Genomic DNA, 18,686 nt, shown 5'->3' with positions numbered 1-18,686 from the left:
GTGTGCCGTCTCTAGCCAACTCTCCTGCTATCTCTCTCAGAATGACCTTCTTGATCCAAACCAGTCAGGTTTCAAGACTGGTCATTCAACTGAGACTGCTCTTCTCTGTGTCACGGAGGCTCTTCGCACTGCTAAAGCTAACTCTCTCTCCTCTGCTCTTATCCTTCTAGACCTATCCGCTGCCTTTGATACTGTGAACCATCAGATCCTTCTCTCCACCCTCTCCGGCGCTGCTCACTCTTGGATTGCGTCCTACCTGACAGGTCGCTCCTACCAGGTGGCGTGGCGAGAATCTGTCTCCGCACCACATGCTCTCACCACTGGTGTCCCCCAGGGCTCAGTTCTAGGCCCTCTCCTATTCTCTCTATACACCAAGTCACTTGGCTCTGTCATATCCTCACATGGTCTCTCCTATCATTGCTACGCAGACGACACACAATTAATTTTCTCCTTTCCCCCTTCTGATAACCAGGTGGCAAATCGCATCTCTGCATGTCTGGCAGACATATCAGTGTGGATGTCGGATCACCACCTCAACCTTAACTTCGGCAAGATGGAGCTGCTCTTCCACCCGGGGAAAGACTGCCCGCTCCATGATCTTGCCATCACGGTTGCCAACTCCATTGTGTCCTCCTCCCAGAATGCAAAGAACCTTGGCGTGACCCTGGACAACACCCTGTCGTTCTCCGCTAACATCAAAGCTGTGACCCGATCCTGCAGGTTCATGCTCTACAACATTTGCAGAGTACGACCCTACCTTACACAGAAAGCGGCACAGGTCCTAATCCAGGCACTTGTCATCGCCCGTCTGGATTACTGCAACTCGCTGTTGGCTGGGCTCCCTGCCTGTGCCATTAAACCCCTACAACTTATCCAGAACGCTGCAGCCCGTCTGGTGTTCAACCTTCCCAAGTTCTCTCATGTCACCCCGCTCCTCCGCACACTCCACTGGCTTCCAGTTGAGGCTCACATCTACTACAAGACCATGGTGCTTGCCTACAGAGCTGTGAGGGGAACGGCACCTCCTTACCTTCAGGCTCTGATCAGACCCTACACCCAAACGAGGGCACTACGTTCATCCACCTCTGGCCTGCTAGCTCCCCTACCTCTACGGAAGCACAGTTCCTGCTCAGCCCAGTCAAAGCTATTCGCTGCTCTGGCACCCCAATGGTGGAACAAGCTCCCCCACGACGCCTGGACAGCAGAGTCACTGACCACCTTCCGGAGACACTTGAAACCCTACCTCTTTAAGGAATACCTGGAATAGTATAAAGTAATCCTTCTACCTCCCCCACCCCCCAATAAAAAAAAGTGGTTTTCCCACTGGCTATCATAAGTTGAATGCATAAATTTGTAAGTCACTCTGGATAAGTGCGTCTGGTAAATGATGTAAATGTGTCATTTTTGGCCTCTGGCGGGTAGAGAATGGACTCAGCGCTGAGGGGGAGTGGGGACATGGTGCCTGTGGGCTCTGGAGGGTAGAGAATGGACTCAGCGCTGAGGGGGAGTGGGGACATGGTGCCTGTGGGCTCTGGAGGGTAGAGAATGGACTCAGCGCTGAGGGGGAGTGGGGACATGGTGCCTGTGGGCTCTGCTACTACTGCTGCTGCTGCTGCTCTGTTCTGCTGCACCATTGTCATGGCAACCAGTTTTGTTTGTCTGCTGCTGTTGCTAGCTAGCTCCTGTTTAGCTCAAAAACCAGCAAAAAAAGAGTGAAAAATATTCACACAGAAAAACAGAAGATATGTTTAAAGTTAGAGTCCGTGCTTCTTTTTGATTTTCTCAGTTTGATGTAGTTGTATTAACTCCCCTTGCTAGGTTTGTTCTAGCTACATTATCTGGCTGGCTTGTTAGCCTGCTGGCTAGGTTTTTGTTTTGTAGCTAGCTAGTGAGAGTCAAAACTTCTTAATTTGAGGCGTGAAGTTACTTTTTTTTCTATTCTGATTTAATAGAGTTGTTGTTCATCACTTCTTGTCTTGAATTCTTTTTAGATTCGAGTGTTTATCTCATTCTAAAAACAACAAAACTGAAATAAATCAGGAGCTCACGTTGAGCATGACCTCTCTCTCTCTCTGTCTGTCTCTCTCTCTGTCTCTCTCTCTCTGTCTCTGTGTCTGTCTGTCTGTGTCTGTGTCTGTCTCTCTCTATCTCTCTATCTCTCTCTCTCTCTCTCTATCTATCTATCTATCTATCTATCTATCTATCTATCTATCTATCTATCTATCTATCTATCTATCTATCTATCTATCTATCTATCTATCTATCTATCTATCTATCTATCTATCTATCTATCTATCTATCTATCTATCTATCTATCTATCTATCTATCTATCTATCTATCTATCTCTCGCTCTGTTTCTCTCTCTCTCTCTATCCCTCTCTCTGTTTCTCTCTCTCTCTTTCTTTCTCTGTTGTCTGTTTGAACTCTTTAACCCATTAAATTGTTTCGAGCAGAGTGCATATTTTAATATGCATGACAGAATGACACATTATGAAAAAAACGGCTAATTATATGGTCAACAGTCTGCCATTATGCTATTGTACCGTCTACTTAATTTGCACATAAAACCGTGCCTTCATGGTGGCAAGGCAACATGTGTTTTGATCTAGTGGTGCAAAGCTCAGAGCTTTGAAGTGTATTATTTTTTTCTTGAGGTATTATTGCACATTGTGAGTAATTGTTTTGGCCAGAGAATGTGTTTGAAGCAGTGATAAACTGTTTAGCAATGAGAGAATGCCTTATTATATGTCTGTTTCTCTGGGTCATAGTGGATCAGTCGTTGATATTACCTCTGGTTCTCTGGGTCATAGTGGATCAGTCATTCATATTACCTCTGGTTCTTTGGGTCATAGTGGATCAGTCATTGATATTTACTTCCGTATAGAGACCCATGGGAGGCGCACAATTGGTCCAGCGTCGTCCAAGGTAGGGGAGGGTTTGGCCGGCAGGAATGTGGGTTCGTTTCCCACGGGGGGCCAGTATGAACAAAATATAAATAAAAATAAAAACGTATGCGTTCACTAACTGTAAGTCGCTCTGGATAAGAGCGTCTGCTAAATGACCTAAATGTAAATGTATAGCTGTGTTTGCGTGTTGGAAATGGCTAGGCTAGTTAATTTTGTTATCACTGTGATTTTGCTTCCAGCATGCTTTTGCTGGCAAAGTTAGCCAATTATTGGTTTATATCTGGGCTTGGGAAAAAAAGTTAATATGAGAAAATTGGCTAATTATACGAATGCAATTAATTAAAATGTAAAAAGTGGTGTATTAGCAAATGTCAGGAGCCCATATAGGATAGGAATATTTAATGGATGGATGCCTGCATGTGTTTCCCACAATAATAAGGCCATTATCAGACTCCACACTTCATTTAACAGTAATAAAGATGTGTTCATATCTATCAATCGTTGATGTTGATGAGTTGTGTCAAATATAGTATACAGTAGTATAGTATAGTAGCTCATTCCTTTAGATTGTACAACTAAACAGTGTCCTCCGTCTGTGATCACATGGAACACAGCAGTGTAAACTTCAATGTCGTTCCTCTACAGAGAGAGAGAGAAAGAGAGAGAGAGAGGGCGAGAGAGAGAGACAGAAAGAGAGAGAGAGAGAGAGAGAGAGAGCGGTCACACCAGCCCCAAATTACAGATGTATTATGTCCATCTGTATTGAGACAGTTATAGGTCCTGGGCTGTGACACACTACCAGCCAGTAAGCAAGATCACGTTGAAAATATGTATTTTCCAGACGTTGACATCACACGCATTTCAGGTGCTGAATTAAAGGTTAGAAGACGTCTTTTTAGGATGTTGAAAATACATCTATTCCGTACGTAAAAAAATAGGTCTTATACAGACGTAAAAAAGACGGCTTATATGGACGTTGAAAATACCTATTATACGGACGTTGATTTTATTTATAAATTTCAACTACACATACATTCTCAATGAAGTAAGCATGATATCACAATCATATAGGAAAGAGGAGCCAACTGAAGATTGCAACAGAACATTTATTATTAACACTTGTGTGTTTTTAAAAGATTTAAAACTGGCAGCGATGATGTTCAAAGCAGTCCAACCTACAGAACAAACCAATAGACCACTTCAACTATAATACCATTCTCAGTAACAGTTGTTTTCTTGCTGTGACTGTGATATGTTGTTGTTTATCTACCTTGAATGCACTGACGATCGCTCGCTCTTTATAAGAGCGCCTGCTGAGTGACGAAAATGTAAATGTGAAAAAACAAACACCTGCAATGGATGCTGGGTGTTATTCTAATGAGCTCGGTCCCCAAACAAGTGCAAATTTGGTCGGCGCAGACCAGATCCAAATCTGAACAAATCATAGACGTCTAGCCTATGTTTCACAAGTTTGAACATCACACTACAGTGTGGCAGTTTAGTACAGTAGAGTATGGCACAGTACACTACAGTTTAATTTAGTAGAGTACAGTTTAATTCAGTATAGTAAAGTACATCAGAGTACAGTAGGGTACAATACAGTACACTATACTTTACTTTTCTTTACTGTGCTCTACTGTACTGTACTATACTCTTATTTAGTGTACTGTGTACTGTACTTTAAAGTACTGTACTCTGCTGTGCTCTACTGTACTGTACTGTGCTGTCCAAACTTGTGAAACATGGATGTCTACGACCAAATCTGAACCAAACATAGACGTCTATGTTTGGGCCAAATAAAGGCCGGACCAGACGTCTGTGGACGTTGAAATAAAGGCCGGTCCAGACCGGACCAAATCTGAACCAAACATAGACGTCTTACTTTGGGTCAAATCAAGGCCAGTCCGGACCACACCAAAAAATACCTAAAAAAAGACAGCCTGAAAAAGAACAACGTCCAAAAGACGTCGCCTGACGGTAAATGCTTAGTGGGCAATGTGTTAGGGTAGGTAGGGTAAGCAATATACTGTACAGCATGAGAAACAAACAATTAGAAGTAGAAGGATAACGTTTCAAAACAGGTCCAACCTTGTATCACCCCTCAACATCACTAACCAGAGTGTGTCTCACGGCTCTGCCAGGGAACACAACCATCCCCTCGCTCTCGCTCTCATTTTTAGAGAAAGAGAGAGAAAAAGGAAGTCTCCCGTGCAGTCTGCAGAATTCTGCTGCGCTTGCCTAAACACTGCTCATCCAAAGTCGTTTGCAGCAAAATCCATTATCATCATCACTTCTGGTGATGAATTCCCTGTGATGGTGGCGGGCCCGCCATAATGACATTCTGCTCTTGTTGGCAGCGCTCCTCTTCAGATAGCTCACTCTGCTCCCAGCAGCAAGCCCAGCGCCAGGCAGGGAGGGGATGCTGGGTTGGGTTGTGCCTCTAAGCAGAAGGAGACAAAACGCGGATGGTGGGGTAAATAAGGAGATGTTCTATCCTATTGTGGGTTGGGTTGGTGGGTGGGTGGATGGATGGACAGACGTCCTAAAGATGTGTAGATCATGGACAGACCGACCATTGAGTTACAGAGTATATTGGTTGCCTACAGTATCAACACATCCATCCAATCTGTCAATCCATCCATTCCTCTACTGTCTGTCCATCCGTCCATCCCTCCCTCTACTGTCTGTCCATCCGTCCATCCCTCCCTCTACTATCTGTCCATCCGTCCGTCCGTTCATCAATCTGTCTGTCCTTACACTATTTACATTACCCAGCACATGAACAGAGAGGACAGTTTCTCTCCCAAAAAAAAAGAGAGAGGTTGGAATACAACAGCTCCCTAAGCATCAGGCGGTCAGCTCATCGTTGGACCAGAGTACAGGTTGCTGCCCCAGGAACAGATACTATATGAGAAAAGAGCCAGGCTAATAATGTTTCAAACACTTTGAGACAGATATACAGGTAACTGACAAAATAATGGAAACGCTTAAGTAAATATGGGTTCTGGCGGCTCTGTTATTGGTGTGGGGTGCATTTTCCTGGCTTGGTTTAGGTCCAACCCCTTAGAGGTAAACGCCAGGAAACACACAGCTATTCTGAGTGATCACCTTCAACCAATGGTGAATCATTTCTATCCTAATGGGAGTGGTCTCTTCCAGGATGACAATGCCCCCATCCACAGGACACGAGTGGTCAATTAAGGGTTTGATGAGCATAACATATTATATAAACCATATGCCATGGCTGTCTCAGACACCAGATCTCAACCCAATTCAACACTTATGGGAGATTCTGGAGTGACACCTGAGATAGCGTTTTCCACCACCATCAACAAAACAAACGAATTTCTCGTGGAAGAATGGTGTCGCTTCCTCCAATACAGTTTCAGACACTTGTAGAATCTATTCCAAGGCGCATTGAAGCTGTTCTGTCGGCTTGTGGTGGCCCAACACCCTATTAAGAGCCAGATAGCCTAGTGGTTAAAAGCGTTGGGCCAGTAACTGAAAGGTTGCTGTTCGAGTCCCCAAGCTGACTAGGTGAACAATCTGTCGATGTGCCCTTTGAGCAAGGCACTTAACTCTAATTGCTCCTGTAAGTCATTCTGGGTAAGAGCATCTGCTAAATGACATAAATGTTTAAAAAAACATGTTAAGACACTATGTTGGTGTTTCCTTTATTTTGGCAGATACCTGTATATGAGCCAGGCCAATAATGTTTCAAACACCCTGAGATCCACTCGTCTTCTAGGGAATAAAACACCCTGAGATCCACTCGTCTTCTAGGGAATAAAACACCCTGAGATCCACTCGTCTTCTAGGGAATAAAACACCCTGAGATCCACTCGTCTTCTAGGGAATAAAACACCCTGAGATCCACTCGTCTTCTAGGGAATAAAACACCCTGAGATCCACTCGTCTTCTAGGTAATAAAACACCCTGAGATCCACTCGTCTTCTAGGAATAAAAAATGGTAATAAAACACCCTGAGATCCACTGTTCTAGGAAAACACCCTGAGATCACTCGTCTTCTAGATAAAACACCCTGAGATACTTTGGAATAAAACACCCTGAGATCCACTCGTCTTCTAGGGAATAAAACACCCTGAGATCCACTCGTCTTCTAGGGAATAAAACACCCTGAGATCCACTCATCTCCTCGGGAATAAAACAGTCTATGGACACAAGTAATATTACTACACTACTCAGCAATTTCTAAATGCGAGTGCATTTAACCTGAACTGGACTGAAAAGGGAAAAGCCCACATTGTGGTGCTGAATCTCTCTGTCCATGCTGCCAAACAGCTGTTTGAGCCGCGACCCAAAAGCATCAATCAACATGTGGCACAAGGAAGCATCTTCATTGCCAGACCAGCCTCCCAGTAAACGCACCCATCCGCCAAGAAGACACACCTGCACCTGCAAGGTTTTTGATGCCTAAACATCACATCACACATTATTTGGAGGACAAGGACACCGCAACAAAATGTATCCTTAATAACAAACATTATAGGCTACATTTTGTTTGATAATGAACAACTTTACTTGCTTGAAGGTTTCATTGTAAAAAAAAAACAATGTCAAAATCACAGAGACATGGAACTAGCAGTGTGAAACAAATGAATGAAAGGAAGATGGCCGCCTGAAGCCTGAAGGTGACTCTTCTTGCCGATGCCGATCAAGGTAAACAAGAGGCCTGGCATTGCCTGGCAACAACCCTCCTCTGTTGACAAGTTGCCTGATGGCCAGCAGGTGGGAGGTGTTATTCTAACAGTCTGGAACTCTGCTGAATTATTTGCAGATAGATATAAGCAGCTGTTATTCTTGGTAATGGGGAGCTATTAGGAACATCTGTACACTTGGCTGTGCGCAATGCCTCCGACTACGGCCGCCCTGTCCCAGCTGCCTCTGGGAAATAATGACATCATCAGGAAAAGACAGGGGCTGGAGTGGTAGTGATCTGTGAAGGGCAAGGAAAGGAAAAGACTGGGATAGAGACTAACATTTATTAAAGGCTTTATAGGCCATTCAAAATGATCTGTGAGCATTTTTTAAAGCAAAGTCACACTACATAAATGGTAAATAAATAAAAAATTAAAATAAAAAAATTAAAAATAGTAATGGTTGTTTACATCTGGTGTTATACCAAATGTGCCATAGCCCTGGCCCCGTGTATGATGCCAGTGACCTTCTGATACGCACAAACACCCTGCCTGTGAATAGTCCTCTAGTCTAATGCATGCTGTAAAGCATGACTGTGACTCCCACCATACAGGCCCCTACTGGGCTCCTCATCAGCTGTAAATACCAGCAGTCTCCCCACTGCGGTCTGCAGTCACTGGGAGGCCCGGTAGATAGTCCCATGGTCCAGGCTGTGACAGTGACGGTTCAGTAAGCGCCCTGATATGCCCTTTTAGGTGGATGGAAAAAACTTCTGCTTCGGCTTCCTGCTGTGACCGACTGGGGTTCGAACCCGGGTCTTCTACGTGCCACAAGACAGCGTTAGCCCACTGAGCTTAAGGCCTATAGGCGTTAGCTCAGGGAGCTAATACAAGTCTTCGGGACTCTGATAAGGTTACTCATCAGGCGCTTGTTTCAGAGCAGAGTGAAGAAATCGTCTGTTCACGTTCAAGACCAGTGTAACTAAGGCTCTTTGTTGTTGTGGTGTCAATGGCTTCCCTCATATCCATAAAACAAGAACAGACCACAATAATCCTTTTTCATGACAGAAAGCTCTGCGCTTCACTGCATCCTCAGAAAATGTTATTCATTTCCCTGCATGGCGGCATCACCATTGCTTGATCATCACACAGAATTGAAGCAGAGATACAATTAATGGGTTCAAGTTCAATATTACAGGTCTGATCAGCCATGCTATACACCAGTGGCCTCAGCACACACACACACACACACACACACACACACACACACACATACACACACACACACACATATACACACACACACAAAGACACACACACACACACACACACACACACACACACACACAGACACACACACACATACACGCACACACAAACACACACAAAGACACACACACACACACATACACACACAGACAAACACAAACAGACACACAATGATTCTGAGTAGTCAAGAGATAAACATCAGCTAGCTAGAGAGTCTAAATGATGATCTGGATTTGGGAACGTAGCTGGATATCACTGCTGAGGAGACTAAATAACGTGTGGTAATCGTGAAACAATCCTTACACACTGTAAACAAACAACAACAACAAAACAGGTGAAATGTCCAATGTTATACAGGTGACTTGGCTGACTCGACAATGAGCATTGCCCAAATTCCCCGTTTACGAAAAATGTATCAACAATGGAATTGTGTCCATGCACGGTGGCCATTTTGTTCTGTCCTCGACCTTCATACACAATACAAATAACACATGAAACAATTATTATATGTATTGTATTGGCTCTCCGGTGGTCAGGACAGAACAGGACAGGCCAGGAGAGGATAAGCCAGCAGATAGCAGGAGAGGAGAGAAGAGGAGAGGAGAGAAGAGAAGAGAAGAGAAGAGAAGAGAAGAGAAGAGAAGAGAAGAGAAGAGAAGAGAAGAGAAGAGAAGAGAAGAGAAGAGAAGAGAAGAGAAGAGAAGAGAAGAGAAGAGAAGAGAAGAGAGGAGAGGAGAGGAGAGGAGAGAGAGGAGAGGAGAGGAGAGGAGAGGAGAGGAGAGGAGAGGAGAGGAGAGAGAAGAGGAGAAAAGAGGAGAGGAGAAGAGCAGAGGAGAGGAGATGAGAGAAGAGAAGAGAGGAGAAGAGAGAAGAAGAGAGAAGAGGAGAGGAGAGGAGAGAAGAGAAGAGAAGAGAAGAGAAGAGAAGAGAAGAGAAGAGAAGAGAAGAGAAGAGAAGAGAAGAGAAGAGAAGAGAAGAGAAGAGAAGAGGAGAGAGAGGAGAGGAGAGAAGAGAGAGAGGAGAGGAGAGGACAGAGAGGAGAGGAGAGAGAGAGGAGAGGGAGAGGAGAGGGAGAGGAGAGGAGAGAGGAGAGGGAGAATAGAGGGGGTGAGGAGAAAAAAAGGAGAGAGAGAGAGAGAAGAGAGAAGAGAGAGAAGAGAAGAGAGAAGAGAAGAGAAGAGAAGAGAAGAGAAGAGAAGAGAGAGAGAAGAGAAGAAGAGAAAAGAGAGAAGAGAAGAGAGAAGAGGAAAAGAGAGAAGAGAAGAGAAGAGAGAGAAGAGAAGAGAAGAGAAGAGAAGAGAAGAGAAGAGAAGAGAGGAGAGGAGAGGAGAGGAGAGGAGAGGAGATGAGAGGAGAGGAGAGGAGAGGAGAGGAGAGGAGATGTAACAGTAGCAGCTGGAACAGAAAACATTGTTTGTGCCGCAGCCTTTGTTCCATCCAGCAGACAGAGGGATAGATAATCCCGCAGGCAACAAACAGCAAATGTCCGTCAGGACGGATGAACCTGCAGGGCGGTGAGCTCCGTACGGCTGGATCAGGGCTCTGTCTGTCTGGCCTGGATCTGTTGATGCTCTCTGGCGTACCTGTCACACAACACAAAGCTGCTGCTGCAAGCACCGCTCAAAAACACTCTGGCTGCTGCCACAGGGACCGGATGGTGACGAGTTACAATCTATGTATGAGGAGACGCACATGTTATTTTGTCTTTCTGTCAGCAGTTTCTTTTTCTGACTTTAGAGTTTTTTTTTCTAAATGCTGTGTTTGAGTTGAGCTTTTGGGGTCAGAAGAGAGGAAGTCGTGTCAGGGCAACAGGAAATAGGTGGAGCTCACTATCTTTCGTAACGTAGACGTAATTTATGGGACACAATTTTTATATTAATACTGCACGGGGCCCTGCATTGCTGCCTGTAGTCTATACCAGGAATAACACGCTTTTTTGGTATAATTCTAATTGTTTCTGGAAGCAGTCAGATGTCGGATTACCAGACATTTCATTCAGAATCTCCCTGTGGTACAACAGTTGAGTCGATTAAAAAAATAGTAATAATTATAATATGGGGGATATAGTGTTAAATAAATCAAATACAAGTATCGCCTCCCAGATGGTCCGTTCAGCCTAATGAAATCTGCTTCTGTGTTATTTAAAACATGAACCTTTTTCTATAATCCTCTGTACTTTAGGCTGAGTACACCTGGATTCCTCTGCTGCGCACCGCACGTACCTGTATCCCAAACCCGCCCCCCGCTCCGCTTGATAACATATTAGGATTATATCTCGGATATGGCTCTTCAATAAATAGATTAGATAAGCATATCTGTTTAATTTTTATTCCCTCCGTCCCTTCCGAATGTGTAAGGATTACAATGAAATAGTTGGTTGTGCAGTGATTGTAATGCGAGCAGAGTGGATATACATGCAAACATCTGTACGGCAATGTATTATCAGAATTATATGTGGCAGTCAGGCAGTCTGGGCTATATATTTACACATGCATGTGTCACCAATGACTGAGATGAATAATAAATATGGAACAATTATATTACCTGGTTTATGCTATGAACATGTGCCATGACTGTGTATGAAATTCAGTACAGTTTACACGACGACATATAATTGATATTTTTTTACTAGTTCCAGAAACCATGTTTGATTGAATAGGGTTAAAGCCATGGGGCTTGTTTTTTTTTATATGTTAGACCCTACAGTTCACATTGCAATGGCAAAGTACTAGGGTTGGTCTAGAATTAACCAGTAGTTTTCAATTTGTTGTTTTATATGTTCAAATACATAAAAAATGTGCAGAAACATTGAGTCCTCTCTTTATTCAGTGAAATAAACTGATTTTATGTATTAATTCATCGTGAAAGCCAGTAACTGTATGGTTTTTATTCTTCCTTGTTGGGTTCTGTGCAACTCCCCTCTCGATATGTTTTCCCCATCTATTTATCTTAATGCTGTTGTAAAGCTTGGTTGGTTGCATAAAACACGAGGCAGCTAAGGCCATACCCTGTGGCAGGCTTTTCGCTCTCTCCACCCACTCGGCTGTAGTATTTATACCACTCTCACAAAAACGCGTTCAAGCACCCTGATATTTCAGTCTGTCGAACTAATGAACCATTGCATTAGCATTACTTGGATATTAATTAACGCTAAAAACAACAGGCATTTTGTAGCTGCTCACGTTGACGTGGCTGGATATGTAAAGGGAAGTGCCATGTCTTTATGAACTGTACTGCTTCTTCCTACCAGAGTAATTCAGCTCTGGGATAACATGTCAGAGCTGTCACTGGTACAGTCTCCAGCCTGGCTAATATTAGCCATTAGTCTCATCCTTAACATCCCTTGTAGTGTGTGTGTGTGTGTGTGTGTGTGTGTGGTTTCTGTGTGTGTGTGTGTGTGTGTGTGTGTGTGTGGTTTCTGTGTGTGTGTGGTTTCTGTGTGTGTGTGTGTGTGTGTGGTTTCTGTGTGTGTGTGTGTGTGTGTGTGTGTGTGGTTTCTGTGTGTGTGTGTGTGTGTGTGTGTGTGTGTGTGTGTGGTTTCTGTGTGTGTGTTTGCACAGAAGGCTTCCACTAATTAAATGAGTGAGAAGCAGCGAAGCTACAGTAGCCACAAGGCATTTATGTTTCTGTATGTTTGGCTAGCGGTCATATCCATCCAGGCTGGCTAGCGGTCATATCCATCCAGGCCTGCTAGCGGTCATATCCATCCAGGCTGGCTAGCGGTCATATCCGTCCAGGCTGGCTAGCGGTCATATCCATCCAGGCTGGCTAGCGGTCATATCCGTCCAGGCCTGCTAGCGGTCATATCCATCCAGGCCTGCTAGCGGTCATATCCATCCAGGCTGGCTAGCGGTCATATCCGTCCAGGCTGGCTAGCGGTCATATCCATCCAGGCTGGCTAGCGGTCATATCCATCCAGGCCTGCTAGCGGTCATATCCATCCAGGCCTGCTAGCGGTCATATCCATCCAGGCCTGCTAGCGGTCATATCCATCCAGGCTGGCTAGCGGTCATATCCATCCAGGCCTGCTAGCGGTCATATCCATCCAGGCCTGCTAGCGGTCATATCCATCCAGGCCTGCTAGCGGTCATATCCATCCAGGCCTGCTAGCGGTCATATCCATCCAGGCCTGCTAGCGGTCATATCCATCCAGGCCTGCTAGCGGTCATATCCATCCAGGCTGGCTAGCGGTCATATCCATCCAGGCTGGCTAGCGGTCATATCCATCCAGGCTGGCTAGCGGTCATATCCATCCAGGCTGGCTAGCGGTCATATCCATCCAGGCTGGCTAGCGGTCATATCCATCCAGGCCTGCTAGCGGTCATATCCATCCAGGCTGGCTAGCGGTCATATCCATCCAGGCTGGCTAGCGGTCATATCCATCCAGGCCTGCTAGCGGTCATATCCATCCAGGCCTGCTAGCGGTCATATCCATCCAGGCCTGCTAGCGGTCATATCCGTCCAGGCTGGCTAGCGGTCATATCCATCCAGGCTGGCTAGCGGTCATATCCATCCAGGCTGGCTAGCGGTCATATCCATCCAGGCCTGCTAGCGGTCATATCCATCCAGGCCTGCTAGCGGTCATATCCATCCAGGCTGGCTAGCGGTCATATCCGTCCAGGCTGGCTAGCGGTCATATCCATCCAGGCTGGCTAGCGGTCATATCCGTCCAGGCCTGCTAGCGGTCATATCCATCCAGGCCTGCTAGCGGTCATATCCATCCAGGCTGGCTAGCGGTCATATCCGTCCAGGCTGGCTAGCGGTCATATCCATCCAGGCTGGCTAGCGGTCATATCCATCCAGGCCTGCTAGCGGTCATATCCATCCAGGCCTGCTAGCGGTCATATCCATCCAGGCCTGCTAGCGGTCATATCCATCCAGGCTGGCTAGCGGTCATATCCATCCAGGCCTGCTAGCGGTCATATCCATCCAGGCCTGCTAGCGGTCATATCCATCCAGGCCTGCTAGCGGTCATATCCATCCAGGCCTGCTAGCGGTCATATCCATCCAGGCCTGCTAGCGGTCATATCCATCCAGGCCTGCTAGCGGTCATATCCATCCAGGCTGGCTAGCGGTCATATCCATCCAGGCTGGCTAGCGGTCATATCCATCCAGGCTGGCTAGCGGTCATATCCATCCAGGCTGGCTAGCGGTCATATCCATCCAGGCTGGCTAGCGGTCATATCCATCCAGGCCTGCTAGCGGTCATATCCATCCAGGCTGGCTAGCGGTCATATCCATCCAGGCTGGCTAGCGGTCATATCCATCCAGGCCTGCTAGCGGTCATATCCATCCAGGCCTGCTAGCGGTCATATCCATCCAGGCCTGCTAGCGGTCATATCCGTCCAGGCTGGCTAGCGGTCATATCCATCCAGGCTGGCTAGCGGTCATATCCATCCAGGCTGGCTAGCGGTCATATCCATCCAGGCCTGCTAGCGGTCATATCCATCCAGGCCTGCTAGCGGTCATATCCATCCAGGCCTGCTAGCGGTCATATCCATCCAGGCTGGCTAGCGGTCATATCCATCCAGGCTGGCTAGCGGTCATATCCATCCAGGCCTGCTAGCGGTCATATCCATCCAGGCTGGCTAGCGGTCATATCCATCCAGGCTGGCTAGCGGTCATATCCGTCCAGGCTGGCTAGCGGTCATATCCATCCAGGCTGGCTAGCGGTCATATCCATCCAGGCTGGCTAGCGGTCATATCCATCCAGGCTGGCTAGCGGTCATATCCGTCCAGGCTGGCTAGCGGTCATATCCATCCAGGCTGGCTAGCGGTCATATCCATCCAGGCTGGCTAGCGGTCATATCCATCCAGGCTGGCTAGCGGTCATATCCATCCAGGCTGGCTAGCGGTCATATCCGCCCAGGCTGGCTAGCGGTCATATCCATCCAGGCTGGCTAGCGGTCATATCCATCCAGGCCTGCTAGCGGTCATATCCATCTAGGCCTGCTAGCGGTCATATCCATCCAGGCCTGCTAGCGGTCATATCCATCCAGGCTGGCTAGCGGTCATATCCATCCAGGCTGGCTAGCGGTCATATCCATCCAGGCTGGCTAGCGGTCATATCCATCCAGGCCTGCTAGCGGTCATATCCATCCAGGCCTGCTAGCGGTCATATCCATCCAGGCTGGCTAGCGGTCATATCCATCCAGGCTGGCTAGCGGTCATATCCATCCAGGCTGGCTAGCGGTCATATCCATCCAGGCCTGCTAGCGGTCATATCCATCCAGGCTGGCTAGCGGTCATATCCATCCAGGCTGGCTAGCGGTCATATCCATCCAGGCTGGCTAGCGGTCATATCCATCCAGGCCTGCTAGCGGTCATATCCATCCAGGCTGGCTAGCGGTCATATCCATCCAGGCTGGCTAGCGGTCATATCCATCCAGGCCTGCTAGCGTTCATATCCATCCAGGCTGGCTAGCGGTCATATCCATCCAGGCCTGCTAGCGGTCATATCCATCCAGGCTGGCTAGCGGTCATATCCATCCAGGCCTGCTAGCGGTCATATCCATCCAGGCCTGCTAGCGGTCATATCCATCCAGGCTGGCTAGCGGTCATATCCATCCAGGCTGGCTAGCGGTCATATCCATCCAGGCTGGCTAGCGGTCATATCCATCCAGGCTGGCTAGCGGTCATATCCGTCCAGGCTGGCTAGCGGTCATATCCATCCAGGCTGGCTAGCGGTCATATCCATCCAGGCTGGCTAGCGGTCATATCCATCCAGGCTGGCTAGCGGTCATATCCATCCAGGCCTGCTAGCGGTCATATCCATCCAGGCCGGCTAGCGGTCATATCCATCCAGGCCTGCTAGCGGTCATATCCATCCAGGCTGGCTGCGGTATATAAATCCAGGCCTGCTAGCGGTCATATCCATCCAGGCCTGCTAGCGGTCATATCCATCCAGGCCTGCTAGCGGTCATATCCATCCAGGCTGGCTAGCGGTCATATCCATCCAGGCCTGCTAGCGGTCATATCCATCCAGGCCTGCTAGCGGTCATATCCATCCAGGCCTGCTAGCGGTCATATCCATCCAGGCTGGCTAGCGGTCATATCCGTCCAGGCTGGCTAGCGGTCATATCCATCCAGGCTGGCTAGCGGTCATATCCATCCAGGCTGGCTAGCGGTCATATCCATCCAGGCCTGCTAGCGGTCATATCCATCCAGGCCTGCTAGCGGTCATATCCATCCAGGCTGGCTAGCGGTCATATCCGTCCAGGCTGGCTAGCGGTCATATCCATCCAGGCCTGCTAGCGGTCATATCCATCCAGGCTGGCTAGCGGTCATATCCATCCAGGCTGGCTAGCGTTCATATCCATCCAGGCTGGCTAGCGGTCATATCCGTCCAGGCTGGCTAGCGGTCATATCCATCCAGGCTGGCTAGCGGTCATATCCATCCAGGCTGGCTAGCGGTCATATCCATCCAGGCTGGCTAGCGGTCATATCCATCCAGGCTGGCTAGCGGTCATATCCATCCAGGCCTGCTAGCGGTCATATCCGTCCAGGCCTGCTAGCGGTCATATCCATCCAGGCCTGCTAGCGGTCATATCCATCCAGGCTGGCTAGCGGTCATATCCATCCAGGCTGGCTAGCGGTCATATCCATCCAGGCTGGCTAGCGGTCATATCCATCCAGGCTGGCTAGCGGTCATATCCGTCCAGGCTGGCTAGCGGTCATATCCGTCCAGGCTGGCTAGCGGTCATATCCATCCAGGCCTGCTAGCGGTCATATCCGTCCAGGCTGGCTAGCGGTCATATCCATCCAGGCTGGCTAGCGGTCATATCCATCCAGGCTGGCTAGCGGTCATATCCGTCCAGGCTGGCTAGCGGTCATATCCATCCAGGCTGGCTAGCGGTCATATCCATCCAGGCTGGCTAGCGGTCATATCCATCCAGGCTGGCTAGCGGTCATATCCGCCCAGGCTGGCTAGCGGTCATATCCATCCAGGCTGGCTAGCGGTCATATCCGCCCAGGCTGGCTAGCGGTCATATCCATCCAGGCTGGCTAGCGGTCATATCCATCCAGGCTGGCTAGCGGTCATATCCATCCAGGCTGGCTAGCGGTCATATCCGTCCAGGCTGGCTAGCGGTCATATCCATCCAGGCTGGCTAGCGGTCATATCCGTCCAGGCTGGCTAGCGGTCATATCCATCCAGGCTGGCTAGCGGTCATATCCATCCAGGCTGGCTAGCGGTCATATCCATCCAGGCTGGCTAGCGGTCATATCCGTCCAGGCTGGCTAGCGGTCATATCCGTCCAGGCTGGCTAGCGGTCATATCCGTCCAGGCTGGCTAGCGGTCATATCCGTCCAGGCTGGCTAGCGGTCATATCCATCCAGGCTGGCTAGCGGTCATATCCGTCCAGGCTGGCTAGCGGTCATATCCGTCCAGGCTGGCTAGCGGTCATATCCGTCCAGGCTGGCTAGCGGTCATATCCATCCAGGCTGGCTAGCGGTCATATCCGTCCAGGCTGGCTAGCGGTCATATCCGTCCAGGCTGGCTAGCGGTCATATCCGCCCAGGCTGGCTAGCGGTCATATCCGTCCAGGCTGGCTAGCGGTCATATCCGCCCAGGCTGGCTAAGCGGTCATATCCGTCCAGGCTGGCTAGCGGTCATATCCGCCCAGGCTGGCTAAGCGGTCATATCCGCCCAGGCTGGCTAGCGGTCATATCCGCCCAGGCTGGCTAGCGGTCATATCCGTCCAGGCTGGCTAGCGGTCATATCCGTCCAGGCTGGCTAGCGGTCATATCCGTCCAGGCTGGCTAGCGGTCATATCCATCCAGGCTGGCTAGCGGTCATATCCGTCCAGGCTGGCTAGCGGTCATATCCGTCCAGGCTGGCTAGCGGTCATATCCATCCAGGCTGGCTAGCGGTCATATCCGTCCAGGCTGGCTAGCGGTCATATCCATCCAGGCTGGCTAGCGGTCATATCCATCCAGGCTGGCTAGCGGTCATATCCGTCCAGGCTGGCTAGCGGTCATATCCGTCCAGGCTGGCTAGCGGTCATATCCGTCCAGGCTGGCTAGCGGTCATATCCATCCAGGCTGGCTAGCGGTCATATCCGTCCAGGCTGGCTAGCGGTCATATCCGTCCCAGGCTGGCTAGAGGTCATATCCGTCCAGGCTGGCTAGCGGTCATATCCATCCAGGCTGGCTAGCGGTCATATCCATCCAGGCTGGCTAGCGGTCATATCCGTCCAGGTTGGCTAGCGGTCATATCCATCCAGGCTGGCTAGCGATCATATCCGTCCAGGCTGGCTAGCGGTCATATCCATCCAGGCTGGCTAGCGGTCATATCCATCCAGGCTGGCTAGCGGTCATATCCATCCAGGCTGGCTAGCGGTCATATCCATCCAGGCTGGCTAGCGGTCATATCCATCCAGGCTGGCTAGCGGTCATATCCATCCAGGCTGGCTAGCGGTCATATCCATCCAGGCTGGCTAGCGGTCATATCCATCCAGGCCTGCTAGCGGTCATATCCATCCAGGCTGGCTAGCGGTCATATCCATCCAGGCTGGCTAGCGGTCATATCCATCCAGGCCTGCTAGCGGTCATATCCATCCAGGCCTGCTAGCGGTCATATCCATCCAGGCCTGCTAGCGGTCATATCCGTCCAGGCTGGCTAGCGGTCATATCCATCCAGGCTGGCTAGCGGTCATATCCATCCAGGCTGGCTAGCGGTCATATCCATCCAGGCCTGCTAGCGGTCATATCCATCCAGGCCTGCTAGCGGTCATATCCATCCAGGCCTGCTAGCGGTCATATCCATCCAGGCTGGCTAGCGGTCATATCCATCCAGGCTGGCTAGCGGTCATATCCATCCAGGCCTGCTAGCGGTCATATCCATCCAGGCTG

This window comes from Coregonus clupeaformis, chromosome 18 (assembly GCF_020615455.1).
Source record: "Coregonus clupeaformis isolate EN_2021a chromosome 18, ASM2061545v1, whole genome shotgun sequence".
Classification (NCBI taxonomy): Eukaryota; Metazoa; Chordata; class Actinopteri; order Salmoniformes; family Salmonidae; genus Coregonus; species Coregonus clupeaformis.
This window is presented reverse-complemented; position numbering follows the sequence as displayed.